Source organism: Rhipicephalus microplus, chromosome 2 (genome assembly GCF_043290135.1).
Source record: "Rhipicephalus microplus isolate Deutch F79 chromosome 2, USDA_Rmic, whole genome shotgun sequence".
Lineage (NCBI taxonomy): Eukaryota > Metazoa > Arthropoda > Arachnida > Ixodida > Ixodidae > Rhipicephalus > Rhipicephalus microplus.
In genome coordinates, this window is record NC_134701.1 from 144111745 (window position 1) to 144127336 (window position 15592).

Sequence of the window (15592 nt, forward strand, 5' to 3'; positions counted from 1 at the left end):
GCAGCGTAGACCCGGGCCAGCAGGCCAAAGCAGTGATAGCGACGCTCCACCACACGCGAAGGCTCAGTAGCTCGAGAAAGACGGTGTAGGCAAAAGGGAACCACGCCCCCAAGCCCCGAGACGCAAGTCACTGAAGCGGCGCGCCTGCCCTGTCGGCTTCACGGCCCTTTTCCCTTCCTCTCGTTCGCTCTGGCCGCACTATGTCCCACTTGCCTTCCCTGCTCCTTCTTGTGCAGCACCCTCCTCACCCCTTTCTGTCGGCACGCGGCTGTCGCTTATCTTGCTCGGTGCATTCGCTGATTCGCTCGCAGGATTTCAAGCTGGACGGTTGTGCCCTCGCGATCTCCGACATCAGCGTAGCTCCCGCTGACTGGTTCGCCCTCCGCGGTCTCCTGACGCCGTGCAGCTCTCGCATTGTGGCGCCCCGCCCTTGGACTGCTTCTACCGGATCCCCACTTTCCTATCTCCTTCTTTTTTCTGCCGCTTGCCTGTCTTCTTCTCCGTCTATTTTCCTTCTATTCTTTTTATCCCTCCTTTCCCCCAACCCTATAAGGCACTGCGCCGTGTAGCCTGAAGGCAGACAGAAATAAGGTGTCTTTTTCCTCTTCATTCTAACCACAATCACCACCACCATTCGCTCATCCCTCTTTCCTGCACCCCTCCAGCGCTTTGCATCGTGCCCAATCGGCGGATGACGGCCACGCTGCTTGCTAGCCTCGATACTTCCCGCGTTTTGTTTTCTTCTTTTTAAGGTTTTTGATGGCCTTTTTGAAATTGGCTACGTGAAATATCCGAGGGTTTAGAGATAGGGCGAAACAAGCAGCCATCCTAGGTTTCGCTAGGAACCAGAACATAGACCTCCTGTTTATTCAAGAGGCGAATTTCCGAACGCCACTGGATGTGGTTAATTTCCGCCGAGATCATCAGACCGACGCCTTTTTCTCTCTGGCGACCACGAGAGCGTGCGGGGTCGGAGTAATATTTGTATCAGGCAGATTTCAATCAAAATCCCATTGTACTTTCGGGGCGAATGGTCGGTGCATAATGATTGACATTTTCATCGAAGGCAAAAAGATTCGCATTGTGAACGTCTATGCCCCCGTGACAAGAAAACATACGAATAAGTTCTTTCAAGAGATGCACGAACTCCTCCTAGAGCCCATTCCCCACGTACTGGTCGGTGATTTTAATTGCGTGGTAGATTCTAACCGGGACGTGAGGGGGCCAAGCAAAGGAAGATCAACCTACAATGCAAAAGAGTTGGTGAAAACCCTTCGGCACCTAAACCTCTGGGACTTATGGGTACACCTCTATAAAGACCGCTTCGTAGCAACCCGTACCTCTAGATCAGCAGGAAGTAGAATAGACCGGATGTACGTTCCGGACCTCCTCGTCCCTTTGGTTGAAGGATGCGAAGTACTCGCGCTCCCGGCCAACCTGAAAGAGAAGACGGATCATGCCCCGCTTGTCACGATGGTAAAGGGATCCCCCGGCCCGCACTCTTATAACAATAGCTGGAGAATAGACGCTGGGCTGCTGAGAGATGAGACTTGCATAGAAAACTTGAAAGCTGCCATCAGCGCATCAGTAGAAAATGCCGGACATATTACCCCCCCTCTGTGGGATAAACTTAAGGAAGAATGAAAGGCCCTGTTATAAAAAGAAGGCAAAGACAGAAAAAGACGTCATACACAAAAGATGAAAGAATTTCTTCGCCGAATGCAGATCATCAAGGCAGCCGACACGTTGACCTCATGTACAACAGAGTACCTGACCTCGCTCGAGGAGCAATACAAACAACTCCTCAGAGATACCATGAGGCGACCTAGAAGTGAGCATGGACTGTTGGGCACGGCGACCGGAGTTGATGTGAGGGAAGTACGTGGAAATGGCTGTTTGCGAATTACAGAGGCAAAGCGCTTTGACGGTTCTGTAACCGACGACTCAGCAGAAATTGAGAACATCTTCAGAGAGTACTTCAGCATGCAGTTCCAAGACACCGAACCAATAGACACCAATCGGGGACCCGACCATGTCAAAGAACTTTCCAAACATCTGCAGCGAATTAAGGAGGAGGAGGAGCCAGCAACCCTTAGTGCTGAAGTCTCCCCTGCAGAGCTTCGCGAAGCCATAAGAAGCATGACCCCCAATTCTGCCCCCGGCGCTGATGGCCTGACTGCAGCCTTCTATGTGACTTTTCTCGAAGTTCTCGAAGAACCTTTGCTCGCGATGGTGACTGCGATCTTCAGGTCCTTTAAGAAACCCGACTCCTTCGGAGTGGGTAAAATTGTCCTACTACACAAAGAGGGTGCACAACCAAACGAGCCCACGGCGTGGCGTCCAATCACGCTTTTGAACACCGAATACAAGCTGGTAGCCACTATACTGAACAACAGGCTCAAGCTCCTGTTACCGGACATCATTAGCCCGTACCAAACGTGCACGATTCCAGGAAGGTCGCTTTTTTCGAACCTCACAGTGATCCGTGACTCTTTCGAATACGCGACGACAAGAGGTTTCAATGGTGTTTTCATTTCCTTAGACCAAGCTAAAGCTTTTGACAGGGTACGACACCATTACCTCTTCGACGTGATGCAGGAGCTTGGCTTACCGGCAAGTTTTATAAAACTGGCACAAACTTTGTACGAGGACCTAACCTGCACCGTTGTGATAAACGGAGTCGCAACGCCGGCATTCAAGTATAGCAGAGGCATAAGGCAAGGATGCCCACTGGGCCCGACCTTTTTTGTCATGTCGTGCGAGCCGCTGATCACAAGTCTTATTGCGCATGAAGGCATTCGGGGCTTCCGACTGACGGGCCAGGAGCAGGTGAAAGTGCTGGCATACGCGGACGACATTTCCCTGTTTGTTCGGGATGAAAGCAGCCTCCAAGCCTTCAGTGCGACGTTCACAAGATACGCGCAGGCATCCGGAGCGGCTATAAATGTGGACAAGAGCAAGGTGATGCTATTTGGAACTTTCCCTTGAAAAGCCCTAGGAAACATCGAAGTGGTGTCCATCATTAAAGTACTGGGAATCTACTTCTCCAGTGAAGGCGTGGCACCAGCCACGTGGCAGAGAGCCCTCGAGAGGGCAAAGCAGGCAGCTGACCGCATTCGCCTCCTAAACCATACGTTACGTGAAAAAGCGCTGGCAGCAAGGACCACCGTTTGAGCGTTTGCGTTCTACGCCAGTAGGGTAGCGGTGATTCCTAGGAAAACCACGAGCCAACTGAACGCCGTGATCACCGATTTGCTATGAGAAGGAAAACCAGCACCAGTCAAGCGACACCTCCTTCAACTACCCGAGGACAAGGGTGGCCTCGGCCTCCCACACGTACAAATGACCAGCCAGATACTGGCCCTCAAGATTACCCGCATGCTTTATTACGAAGCGAGTTACGTTGAGAAGAATCTAATCAACTACTGGACAAGCACCATCACGCACTATCTGGAAAACCACAAACACACTGGCCCGCGCGCGGAAGCGCCCTCACATCTTTACAGGATGGCGGCAACTACGACAAAGATCATAGAAAAAGAAGCCCTGAACTGCGACATTGACAAGCACCCACCCGCCCGAATTGTCGGAGCGATAACAGAAAACCAGTTGTCCGAAGAAGAAAAGGAGCAGATCAAAAGCCTAGGACTGTGCAAACAAAAAAGCAATAAGTACCGACCGCACGAAGTACATGACTTCGAGTGGAAGCGCAAGTGGCAAGTTTTGCCCACGAGACATCGCCTGCACCGCTTCGGCATCACGCCGAATCGCCAGTGTCCTAATTGCTGCGCTGAGGAAACGATCTACTACGCGTTGTTAGAATGCGGGGCGGCCAAGTCGGTATGGCGCCTGGTGGCGAGGTGCTTCAGCATCCACCCTCCCCCGGCCCTCGAAAGGAATAGGGGCTGCTTCGCAAGACTGGTGATTTCCATCACACTCTTTGTGATTTGGAAACGCCGGTGCCTTGCTGAGGTAAGGAACACCCCAGTGAGAGCGGCCTACCCAGCACTAGCCATGATCAGGCAGAAAATAGTGCAGTACTTGACCAAGCAACTGGAAGCTGGCGGGGAGGACCAGTTCCTTCGCCACTGGCACACAAAGTTTTTTTTCGTCGGAGGTGCGAAACTCCGTACCCCCATAATCCCCTACTAACCCCTTCTCCCCAAAACATTGTGTTACAAGCGTATGTATAGCGCCAGTCGAAGTATCGTAAATATGCCTACCCATGTTCACGATCTGTTGTAAATATATGTATATGTGATTATAAATATATATTCGTGGTTTTTTTTACGAATGTATGCCTAGTTTAGCACAAACTTCTATATATGTATATGTATATGTGTATATATATGTATATGTATGTATATATATATACATGTATGTATGTGTGTATGTGTATATATATGTATATATATACAGATCTGTGTATGTGTCGCTAGTTTCCTCTATGGATAATGGAGTTTGTATGCCCCATAGTGCACAAGAGGGGTGTCTAAACGAGCACTGTATGTATAAAATGATGTAAAGAGTTTTTTTTAGTTTGAAGTTAATAAACTTCTCTTTGTACCAGTCCAAGACTGCTACTGCAATCGGACTTTCCGTTTACCGGGCACAGGTTCGCCCAAATAAACAGTTAAATTCCAACGCAATGTCTCCTGTCTTCGGCCACGTCACGACCCCGTGACATCTGGTGGAGGTGCTGCTTCGTTCATGTACCGGACGCCCCCGTCAAGCCGTGAACCCAGCCCACGTCGCGGAGAAGACACCGACGCCAACCAAGAGCAGCGAACAAGCCGCCGACAGCAAGGTCTCCCACCGGAGTACGGGCCTCTACAAGACAAGGCGCGGAAGACCAAGGTTATGACCTCGACTGCAGCGACAATGACAACCGGAGCGTCCCAGCCCGCGATCGTCATTCATCAATCCAGGGAACCACCAACGTTTCATGGGTCATCGTTTGAAGACCCGGAAACCTGGCTAGAAACTTACAACCGGGTGGCCGCCCTCAACCACTGGGACAACGAAGAAAAGCTTCCTCGTGTGTACTTCTACCTGGAAGAAACCGCAAGGACCTGGCTCAAGAATCGGGAGTCCACGCGCCGAACGTGGGATGTCTTTTGCGGCGCATATCTGCAAACGTTCGCGAGCGTCGCTCGCAAAGAGAAGGCCGCTGCTCTACTAGAGACCCGGGTTCAGCTACCAAATGAAAAGGTTGGAATTTTCACAGAGGAGATGAAACGCCTATTTCGTCACGCTGACCCAGACATGCCTGAGGAGAAGAAAGTTCGTTTCCTCATGCGAGGGGTCAAACAGGAGCTCTTCGCGGGCTAATGAGGAATCCACCGAACACCGTTTAAGAATTTGTATCCGAGGCGACCACCATCGAAAAAACCCTGGAAATGCGCACCAGACAGTACAATCGTCGCCTGACTCCCGAATGCGCTGCTTCTCAAGCCAGTGACTCCGAAGACCTGCGTGAAACGATCCGAGCGATTGTGCGGAAAGAGCTGCGCAAACTGTTGCCTTCGGCGCAGCCTCAAGTGAATTCGATCGCCGACATTGTGCGAGAAGAAGTTCGGCAATCGCTTCAAATTCCCCAAACACCGCTGCCCGAGCCAGAAACTATGAGCTACGCCGCTGCAGGGCGCCACAACGCTCCTCCCCGTCCACGCCTAAACGCCGCCCCGTCGCACTTCCGTCGCCAGACGCCACCGCCGCCATCACCCCCCCCCCTCGACGTCCTACTGTTCCCCAGCGGGCCAGCGCAGTGCACCGAGAAAAACCGACGTTTGGCGTGCACCTGACAACCGCGCATTCTGCTACCACTGCGGCGAGGCCGGGCACACATACCACCGTTGCCAGTACCGACAGATGGGACTGCGTGGCTTCGCCGTCAATGCACCGGGTCCGCAGCCAGGAGATCGGCCACGTGACATCGCCGACTGCCTGACAGAAACTCAATGGACACCCCGAAGTCCTTCCCGTTCGTCGTCGCCTAGCCGCCGCATGTCACCGCACCCCCGGCAGTACTCTGGCTTAACGCGGGGCCGGTCTCCTAGCCCGTATCCGGGAAACTAAGGGCAGCAACCGATGGAGGTGCGGTTGCTGTGCGACGAACTGCCGAAGATCCTCCGACGACGACGCCGCCGCGACGGAGCTTTCCGTACACAACGCCAACCAGGGAAAGCCCTGATGGCAAAAGCTCACTTAGCGAAGGTCGCCGGACGACGCAACATGGAAGCAGCGGAACAAGCCGACGCAGCCGTGACCTGACGCCACGCCCTAACTGTAATGCGAAACGGCGAACTAGTGACCTCGACGTTTTTATCGACAGCCACAATGTGACCGCTTTTGTCGATACTGGAGCAGACTATTCCGTCATCAGTGGATCGTTCGCCGCGAAGTTAAAGAAAGTTAGGACAGCTTGGGAAGGCCCTGAAATCCGCACAGCCGGAGGTCATCTCGTAACGCCTGCAGGAATCTGCACAGCGAGAGTCACCATTAACGGCCGTATTTATCCTACAGACTTCGTAGTCCTACAGCGTCGTTCGAGAGATGTCATCCTTGGTATGGAATTCTTATGCCTCCATGGTGCTGTCATCAACCCAAGAACAAAGTCGATAACGTTATCCACGGAAGAAGCACTACCGCCGCGCATGCCGTCAGGACACCATGCCTTGAATGTGCTGGAAGAACAAGTCACCATTCCGCCTCGCTCAAGCGTCATTATTTCAGTCGGCGCTCCTAAATCACCTGACTTGGAAGGCGTCGTTGAAGGCAGTCAGCATCTGTTGGTCACCCGAAATATTTGCGTCGCAAGAGGAATAGCAGAGCTGCGGGGAGGCAAAGCAACGGTTATGCTCACGAATTTCAGCAATGAGTACAAACATGTGAACAAAGGAACAACGGTCGCATACATCGAAGAAATTGTCGAAGCCACCAGTGCTTTCGCCCTCGCCGATTCTGCGGAACCTGCTCAGAGGAACCAAACCCCTCCCATAGCTTTCGACGTCAATCCCAGACTACCGAACGATAAGCAAGAACAGCTCAAGGCCCTGCTCCTGCAATACGAAGATTGCTTTTCGCCGTCATCGAAAATTCGGCACACCCCCAATCACGAAACATCGCATCATAACTGAAGAAAATGCCAGACCACTTCGTCAGAGTCCGTACAGGGTTTTGACGCGAGAACGTGAAGCCATGAAAAGACAAGTTGATGAAATGCTGCGGGATGACATCATCCAGCCGTCCAAGAGTCCATGGGCGTCCCCCGTGGTGTTAGTGAAGAAAAAGTATGGGACCCTACGTTTCTGCGTCGATTATCGCCGCCTGAACAAAATCACAAGAAAGGACGTGTATCCTCTCCCACGAATAGACGACGCACTTGATCGCCTCCATAACGCCAAGTACTTTTCGTAAATGTACCTCAAGACTGGCTATTGCCAAATTGAAGTCGACGAAAGAGACCGAGAGAAGACGGCGTTTATAACACCGGACGGCCTTTTCAAGTTTAAGGTGATGCCCTTCGGCCTTTGCTCAGCGCCTGCAACATTTCAACGCGTTATGGATACAGTACTTGCAGGATTGAAGTGGCAGACATGCCTTGTGTACTTGAACGACGTCGTCGTGTTTTCCTCGAGTTTCGGCGGGCATCTTCGGTGCCTTGAAGCTGTACTTCAAGCCATCAAGATGTCCGGACTCACACTGAAGCCAGAAAAGTGCAGATTTGCGTACGAAGAGCTCTTGTTTCTGCTGCACATGATTACCAATTCTGGAGTCCGTCCCGATCCACGGAAAACAGCCGCCATCGCCGGCTTCCCGCCGCCCACTGACAAGAAGGCGGTGCGCCGATTTCTGGGCCTGTGCGCCTATTATAGGCGGTTCGTGAAAAACTTCGCCCGCATCGCCGATCCACTCACTAACCTTACCAAGGCCGACGTGGAGTTCAAGTGGGAAACGCCGCAGGAACACGCTTTCCAGGAGCTTAAACATCGCCTCCAGACGCCTCCGTTACTTGCTCATTTCGACGAATTCGCCGAGACAGAAATACACATTGACGCAAGCAGCATAGGTCTTGGCGCCGTTCTTGTGCAGAGGGTTTGCGGACTTGAAAGGGTTATTAGTTACGCCAGCCGATCGCTATCCAATGCAGAAGCCAGTTATTCAACAACCAAAAAGGAGTGCCTCGCCATCATCTGGGCTACGTCGAAATTTCGCCCTACCTCTACGGCAGGCCCGTCAAAGTTGTGAGCGACCACCACGCCTTGTGTTGGCTAGCCACCTTGAAGGACCCTTCAGTTCGCCTCGCACGATGAAGCCTGAGACTTCAAGATTATGACATTACCGTCATTTACAAGTCCGACAAGAAACACTCCGACGCCGGCTGTCTCTCTCGTGCGCCTGTCTACCAACCACCACCCGACGATCCGGATGACGCCTACTTCTTGGGAACGATAACTACCGACGACTTCGCTGAACGACAGCCGGCCGACCCGGAACTTAGGGCCCTAATAGAATACCTCGAAGGCAGGAACGCAGAAGTCCTGAAGGTATTCAAGCGCGCACTTGCGTCGTTCTTCCTGCGAAACGGTCTTCTCCCAAAGAAAAACTTTTCACCGCTTCGAGCCAATAACCTCCTTGTGGTGCCTTCAGCTCTGCGACCAGAACTCCAGCAGGCCCTGCACGATGACCCAACAGCAGGGCACCTCGGTGTTTCTCGCACGCTCGCGAGGATACAAGAAAGGTACTATTGGCCACGTCTTACCATCGACGTCACTCGTTATGTGAGGACATGCCGGGACTGTCAACGACGCAAGACACCACCGACAAGGCCGGCGGGACTTCTGCAGCCAATTGAACCACCTCACCGACCTTTCCAGCAGATTGGTATGGACCTACTGGGGCCGTTCCCGGCGTCGGCTTTCGGAAACAAATGGATCGTGGTAGCTACCGACTACCTCACCCGCTACGCCGAGACATAAGTCCTGTCAAAAGGCAGTGCATCCGAGGTAGCTAAGTTCTTCGTCAAAAATATCGTCCTACGTCACGGTGCCCCGGAGGTCCTTGTCACCGACAGAGGAACGGCATTTACTGCTGACCTAACCCAAGCGATCTTGGCATACAGCCAGACAAACCACCACCGGACAACAGCGTACCACCCACAGACCAATAGCCTCACCGAGCGGCTAAACAAAACGATCGCCGACATGCTGGCAATGTACGTCGATGTCGAACACAAGACGTGGGACGCCATTCTTCCGTACGGGACCTTCGCATACAACACGGCGGTGCAGGAGACGCGCAGATATCTCCATACAAATTGGTCTACGGAAGGAGCCCGGCAACGACGCTCGATGCCATGTTACCCAACGTCACCGACGAAAAAAAACCTCGATGTTAGTGAGAACCTTCAACGTGCCGAAGCAGCCCGACAACTCGCGCGTCTCCGCATCAAGAATCAACAGACGAACGACAGCCGCCGTTACAATCTTCGACGACGCTTCGTGGAATACCAACCAGGTGAACGTGTTTGCGTGTGGACGCCAATACGCCGACGTGGACTAAGTGAAAAGCTTCTGCGACGGTACTTCGGACCGTACAGGTTGGTTCGACGTCTCGGACCACTTGATTACGAGGTTGTCGCCGACGGCATCACGAACTCTCAACGACGCCGATCGTGACCTGAAGTCGTCCATGTCGCGCGCCTCAAGCCGTTTCATGCGCGTTAACAAACTGAAACAGTGTTTTTTGTATTATTGTTGTATCGTAATTTATTCATTGTACTTTCTTGCAATATTATTGTACCTTCATCTTTAGTTAAAGCATCGGGACGATGCCTTTTTTCAGAGGGGGGCAATGCCACGTTCCATTTCCCAAGTTTTTGTTATCGTCCCAAAACACCACACGATTCACAGCGCAAACCGCGCCTGCAGTTTTCGAGAAGGTACCGGACTGTAGTAGATTATTTCGATAAGATCATGCCCACTGTGCGAACGGTACAGATTGTTCTGGAACCTACGCCACCGCCAGCGATAACGCTAGAACATTCGACGGCAAGAGTATAAATGCCGACGCGCTTCGCCGCTTGACAGTTGTTGATCGAAGCCTGACGCTCCGTTCACCGCTATCAGTGCGAGACTGCTATCAGTGCAAGACTGCTGCTGTAATTGAACTTTCCGTTTAACGGGCACAGGTTCGCCCGAATAAACAGTTGAATTCCAACGCAAAGTCTCCTGTCTTCAGCCACGTCACGACCTTTGACAATATATATATATATATATATATATATATATATATATATATATATATATATATATATATATATATATATATATATATATATATATATATATATATATTTATATCTATATGGATCCTGCCCATGGCAAGTAATCTTTTCACCCACTTTTCTTTCTTCATATTTACCTTACAATTCGGTCTAATGTCTTCCCCTATACTTTCCTTGGCAAAATTGTCTGTCAGATCTCAATACTTATGTGGAAAAACACAAAAAAACGAACCCTGTAGTATACACTTTTTTCCTTATATATATATATATATGTATATATATATATATATATATATATATATATATATATATATATATATATATATATACGTGCGTGTGGGTGACGTATGAAGCTAAGGTAGGAGACGCTGAAGAGGAAGAAGTGAAATGAAATAAGCACGTGCTGTATGAGTCGGGTTACGTCATTGACATCTAGCGTCATACGAATCAACAGGATGAATACCTGGCAGCCACTTCATCAACCGGCTATCATATGCAAAGACCTTAGCGAGACGCCGTGACCGAAAGTGCCGAAGCGCATTACCAACCTGCACCGTGATCAGCATCATGAGAGCACCATCGGCGGACTTTGGCGTTCCCAAGTACACCGGATCAGCAGACGATGGATTTGTACAGCGCTAGTTCGACCAGTTCGGGCTCCACGCTACCGCTGCGTCCTCGTCGACAGGGGAGAAAGTCATCAGCTTTATCAGCTTTACCGACTTTGTCACAGGTGAGGCTCTCAGGTTCTACCTCACACATATTTAAAAAAAAACGAAAAACCTTGGATAAAGTTAGAAGAAGAGATGGTTGTCCATTTCAACGAGTACAACAAGAACTTCTTTACTACTGACCATCTGGAGACAATTGCTCCCACCCGGCACAGTCCTCACGCCTTCGTCAAGACACATAGTTCAACATAAGGTTATTTTTTGCACAAAACGCGGTAGTTTCAAGGTCGTAGGTTCATCATTAGGCACGAGACGTTGCTTAGCCACATGATGCTCTTAATTTTTCGTCTCGCGTACTAGGTCCACTACCCAGTTTCCCATCACGTGGTTCCTCATATTATCTTAACGCTCACCATTTGCCTCATGAGGACGCCGTCTTCACGATAGACAAACTGACACATCCAGAAAATACTCAACCACGCCTTACCAACTCCTCAACGTGTTTTTCATTACAAGACTTAGTTTCTATCGCTCTGCAGAGTGTGCAATCTGAACCTAGTAATGCCACGTCACCTGTCGCATCCTCATCTAGTGCTCGCTAATCCACGAATCGAAACAATGCAAAAGTAACACATGCATTAAACTTCGCACGCAATTGTCTGTCAGAAAGAAGCGTCCATACTGAATCACCTCACCGAAGCTTCTGAAGAGCATGCTACGAATGATGGTGCGTTATCAACTATGCCCGACAAGCAAGACACCAGCTCACTATGCATTAGCTGTTTACAGGACACGCCAACTTTCGAAGAGAATGGTTGCCCGAATCTGGAAGAGGCTCCACTACAGCCATCTTCTAGCAACATCAGCAAATCAAGCAAAGCCGAGTCTACAAACTCATGCGACAACGAGAGAGACTGCAGCATAGGCATCGACGAAGGCCGTCACAACCGTGTCAGTTGTTGACGCTTGTGCTGAGTATACCTGCGTGTTCGTTCCGTGCGTCCTCCTTTGTGTATAGTTGTTTGTCTATGTTTGCGTGACAATACGATGTCTTACTGTCCTCTTCATTGTTTGTTACTTGAGCTTGAAGTCTGACATTTAGAGCTACTTTTCTTACTTGCGAGGTTTTGTCGCTGACCTTCAAACTTGAGAAATGCAATGGCGGAACGTTTTTCTTTTTAGTCGGCGTCGTAAGTGGCGGTCATAAGTTGAAAAAGTCTGCCTTATGCACACCGGTTAATTATGTCAGTGATGTTTATTTATATGGGTAACGTCCCCTGTAACGTTTGAACGAGTATGCGTGTTCCGGCATTGTTCATAAAGTTTGTATACCTGCCGAACTCTCACACCTGAACTCGACAACATTACCTTATGCTTAAATATGGCGTAATAATCTTTAGCCCAACTTTGACGCACACATTGTTGGGGTTCGCAAATAATGTGAACTAAGTGTGCCGTGATATTCGAAGAGTTCAATGGTGTCTCCAAACTATAATTCGCTCCGATGTTCATAACTACTCTTTCTTATGATGCATAAAAGTCAATACTTCTAATAATTTCCCTAAGCATCCACCGAACAACATTGGTGGCCTCTAATGTGTTTGCCGAACCCCTTTGTCAATCAAGTGTTTTTGCTCTTCTTTTTTTGAGGAAGCCATAGACTACCCGTAAAGTCAAAGTGTACAATCGCTGTGGTGTGCACGTAAACTTGAAATATTTGCTTCCACCAACGTACTTGTTTTTGCCATGTTGTTTGCCATGATGTTTCTGCCATGTTGAATACCTTTTCAGAAACAAAAAATGTCATTAAAATTTTTCATTGTACTGACAATATAATGACCCTTTCAATGCCTTTTTTGCAACCATTACCGCAATGATTAATATAATGTCCAAATAAATAACATTGTCCAGGACATCGTATTGTACACGCACGAGTTCAAGCATGCAATTGCTTTGGACGAACACGGCTGAAGCAGAAATAAAACAAGCCAGCCAATTCTGCCACACCAAGTCTGCATTTGACAACATTGCCCCCCCCCCCCCATGCGAAGCTTGCAGTCGCTGGCCTCTCGAGCAGAAAGCAAACGCCCTGGCCATCTGTCGCACGGTCAGTGCATAGAAGTTAGAAGGTTTTGGCCAGGTCAAAGAGAATGCGTCTGGAGGGGATGCTTCTCCCCCTGCCAACGCCTCCAAACTTAGGAAAGCCTTCGGAGGTTGCAGAGACACCAGATCATCATTGAACAGTTTAAACTTACTTGGCCGGCCCTCAGACAAGGTTACCGCAAAACTACCGCTGACTGACGTAAGCCCCGGCCTGGAGCACACCACGTGCACGAAGGTTCCCCGCAATAGTAATTTAGCAACAACGCCATTGCTGCCCATGATTCCTCTCAACATGTTTTTCGCGATGCGTGGAACACACGCACTGCCGTCGAATGGTGCCCGATGTCTACACATTGGAGGCTAAGGGTTGTATTGGCGGTGATTTCCAAAGGAAGTGCGACCTGCTCACAAGAAAACGGCCGGGAGTGCTAGGGAGCACGCTATCTCGACAGACATCATAAGCAAGCTGATAAGCTTGCTGGTCCTCAGTAATTAGCGTTACAGGGCTGACAGCAGAGAAGCCGCTTCTCTTCTTGCAACGGCCATATTCTCTTAAACAAACGTTTCTCTCCACTACGCGAGAACTGGTCGGAAATAGTTGGCGGCCGCTTTTACATAATATAAAATTTCAATAAGTCCCATTTTATATCATGGAGTTGCTCTCTCTCGCTAAACTAACATTTTTGGGGTATTGAAGGTTTTGCCAATTATTTCGGAATAACAGAAATGCAAACTATCGTAGAGCATTTATACCGCAAGCAAGCATACTGCCTGTATTATTAGAATGAACTTTATTTCTTATCATATTTGTTATCATATTCCATATTGTCCCTGTCAAGAGTATTGATGAAAGAAGCTTCAATAAACACAGCAAAATCAACTTTATGTGAAAAGAATGCAGCATGAGAAAACTGTTTATAGTACCAGGACGTGTCGAGCGGCTCACCTTTGGTACGCCAACGCATATATGTTATGCTTGGCTATTTAGCAGGTGCCTTACGTTGCACAAAAACAGGTGGTAATTTGTGCTCAAAATGTTTGTGTTCCCTCTTTGCGGTTTCATTTTATATTTTAGCACGATTTTCTCTGCCTTTTTTGTAATATTTTTAGTCCTTTTTTTAAATCAAAGAATACATTTGCCGTCAAACAATACTCACGAAATTCCCAAAAGCCATTGTGCTCACTTGTCGCAGGATGATTTTCCGCCCATGAATGATCATCCGCCGGTTCTATTGGAATCCCTCCTTGGAGCGCATCAGTTGTATAATCATTTTCGTGAGCATATTTTTTATATTCATCACCACTTGTCGATATCACTTCTGCTGCAATTAGAGACAGGGAAACTGCTTAGTCAAACTGTCCAATATGTTTATTCTTCTTGCATTGTAAGACTGTTATTTTGTTTTGGCCTTTCACAACAAGTTCATTAAATTTTCAACACTTCCAGCAGAAGAAACATTTGACTTTTTATAAGGGTCATACTGCCTTAACTAGCGTTTGCATTACGCTGAAGTCGGTTCAAAGGAGTTCATAATAATTTTTCTTGGTGAAGCATTTTAGTTCATTCCGACAACACTCATGATTTGCTCACCAAAGAAAACTGCGATTTATATATTTATTGTTTTCAGGAGATATGCCGAAGAACTGTGTAAAACAGTAGGATAATTTGTTGTGGGGCAACAGTTCTGTAAGCAAACTTGCTCTCTGAAATACTTATTTGAAGTGTGGTACCGAATTAACTTCGTCATTCTATGAAAATTATCTAACTTTTCTTCTCTCATTCTTGTTTAATTATCATTGCCAATATTATAAATCAAGGAACACTCATACATCCACCACAATCAAGTTCAGTGCAAAAAAAATATACCATGCAAAAACAGTTTATATCATCTGGCGCTCTTTTTTCTTAAACAAGACGAAAATTGACATCGAAAACAATACTCACGAAATCCCGGTGTGGCCGGGTATTCACTTGTCGCCGAATCGTTCTTCGCTGTCTGTTCTATTGATATCTCTCCGAGGGGCCAATCAGTGGTGGTGTCATTTTCTTCGTTATCAAAATAGTGCGCATAATCCTCCCCGCTCGTCTCTCCCACTTCGGCGGCTAGTCAAAAAAAGGCAAACTGCTTGACCAAAGTAACAAATTAGTATTTTCCTTGCATTGTGGAAATGTTATTTATGCCCCTCTTTTGTAGGAACGCGAAGTACTCATGTAGGTATAAATGTTAGAGCGAATCAAATAGTTTGAGTAAGTTTTTGCGAAGCGTAGGCATTGGGTTTGTTTACCCTTTTCAGCCATGAAATATTCAAAAAGTATAAATTTTCGTTTCTTGCTGATTTGCTTATACTACATCCCCAAGCGAACAAAAATAATGTATTCGGACCCCCAATAGTATACAATAAAAGTGGCGTCATGTTCTATATAGAGCACACTTGGGCTTAGTTGTTGCGAAGTCGAATAAGAAGAGTTAAATAACTTTTGCCTATTTTAAACTTGGTAGCCCGTGAAATCGTTGTGAAACTAGCACGT

The 15592-nt window shown here is 48.5% G+C and overlaps 1 long non-coding RNA gene across 1 annotated transcript in view; it reads right to left on the reverse strand.

The window, feature by feature from the left end:
- LOC142786392 (uncharacterized) overlaps positions 1–14304 on the reverse strand; it is a 79089-nt gene extending 64785 nt beyond the window's left edge. The window contains exon 1 of the long non-coding RNA XR_012889034.1: positions 14220–14304. This is a non-coding gene — a long non-coding RNA (uncharacterized LOC142786392). The remainder of the gene's footprint in view (positions 1–14219) is intronic.
- Between the last annotated feature and the right edge of the window lie 1288 nt (positions 14305–15592).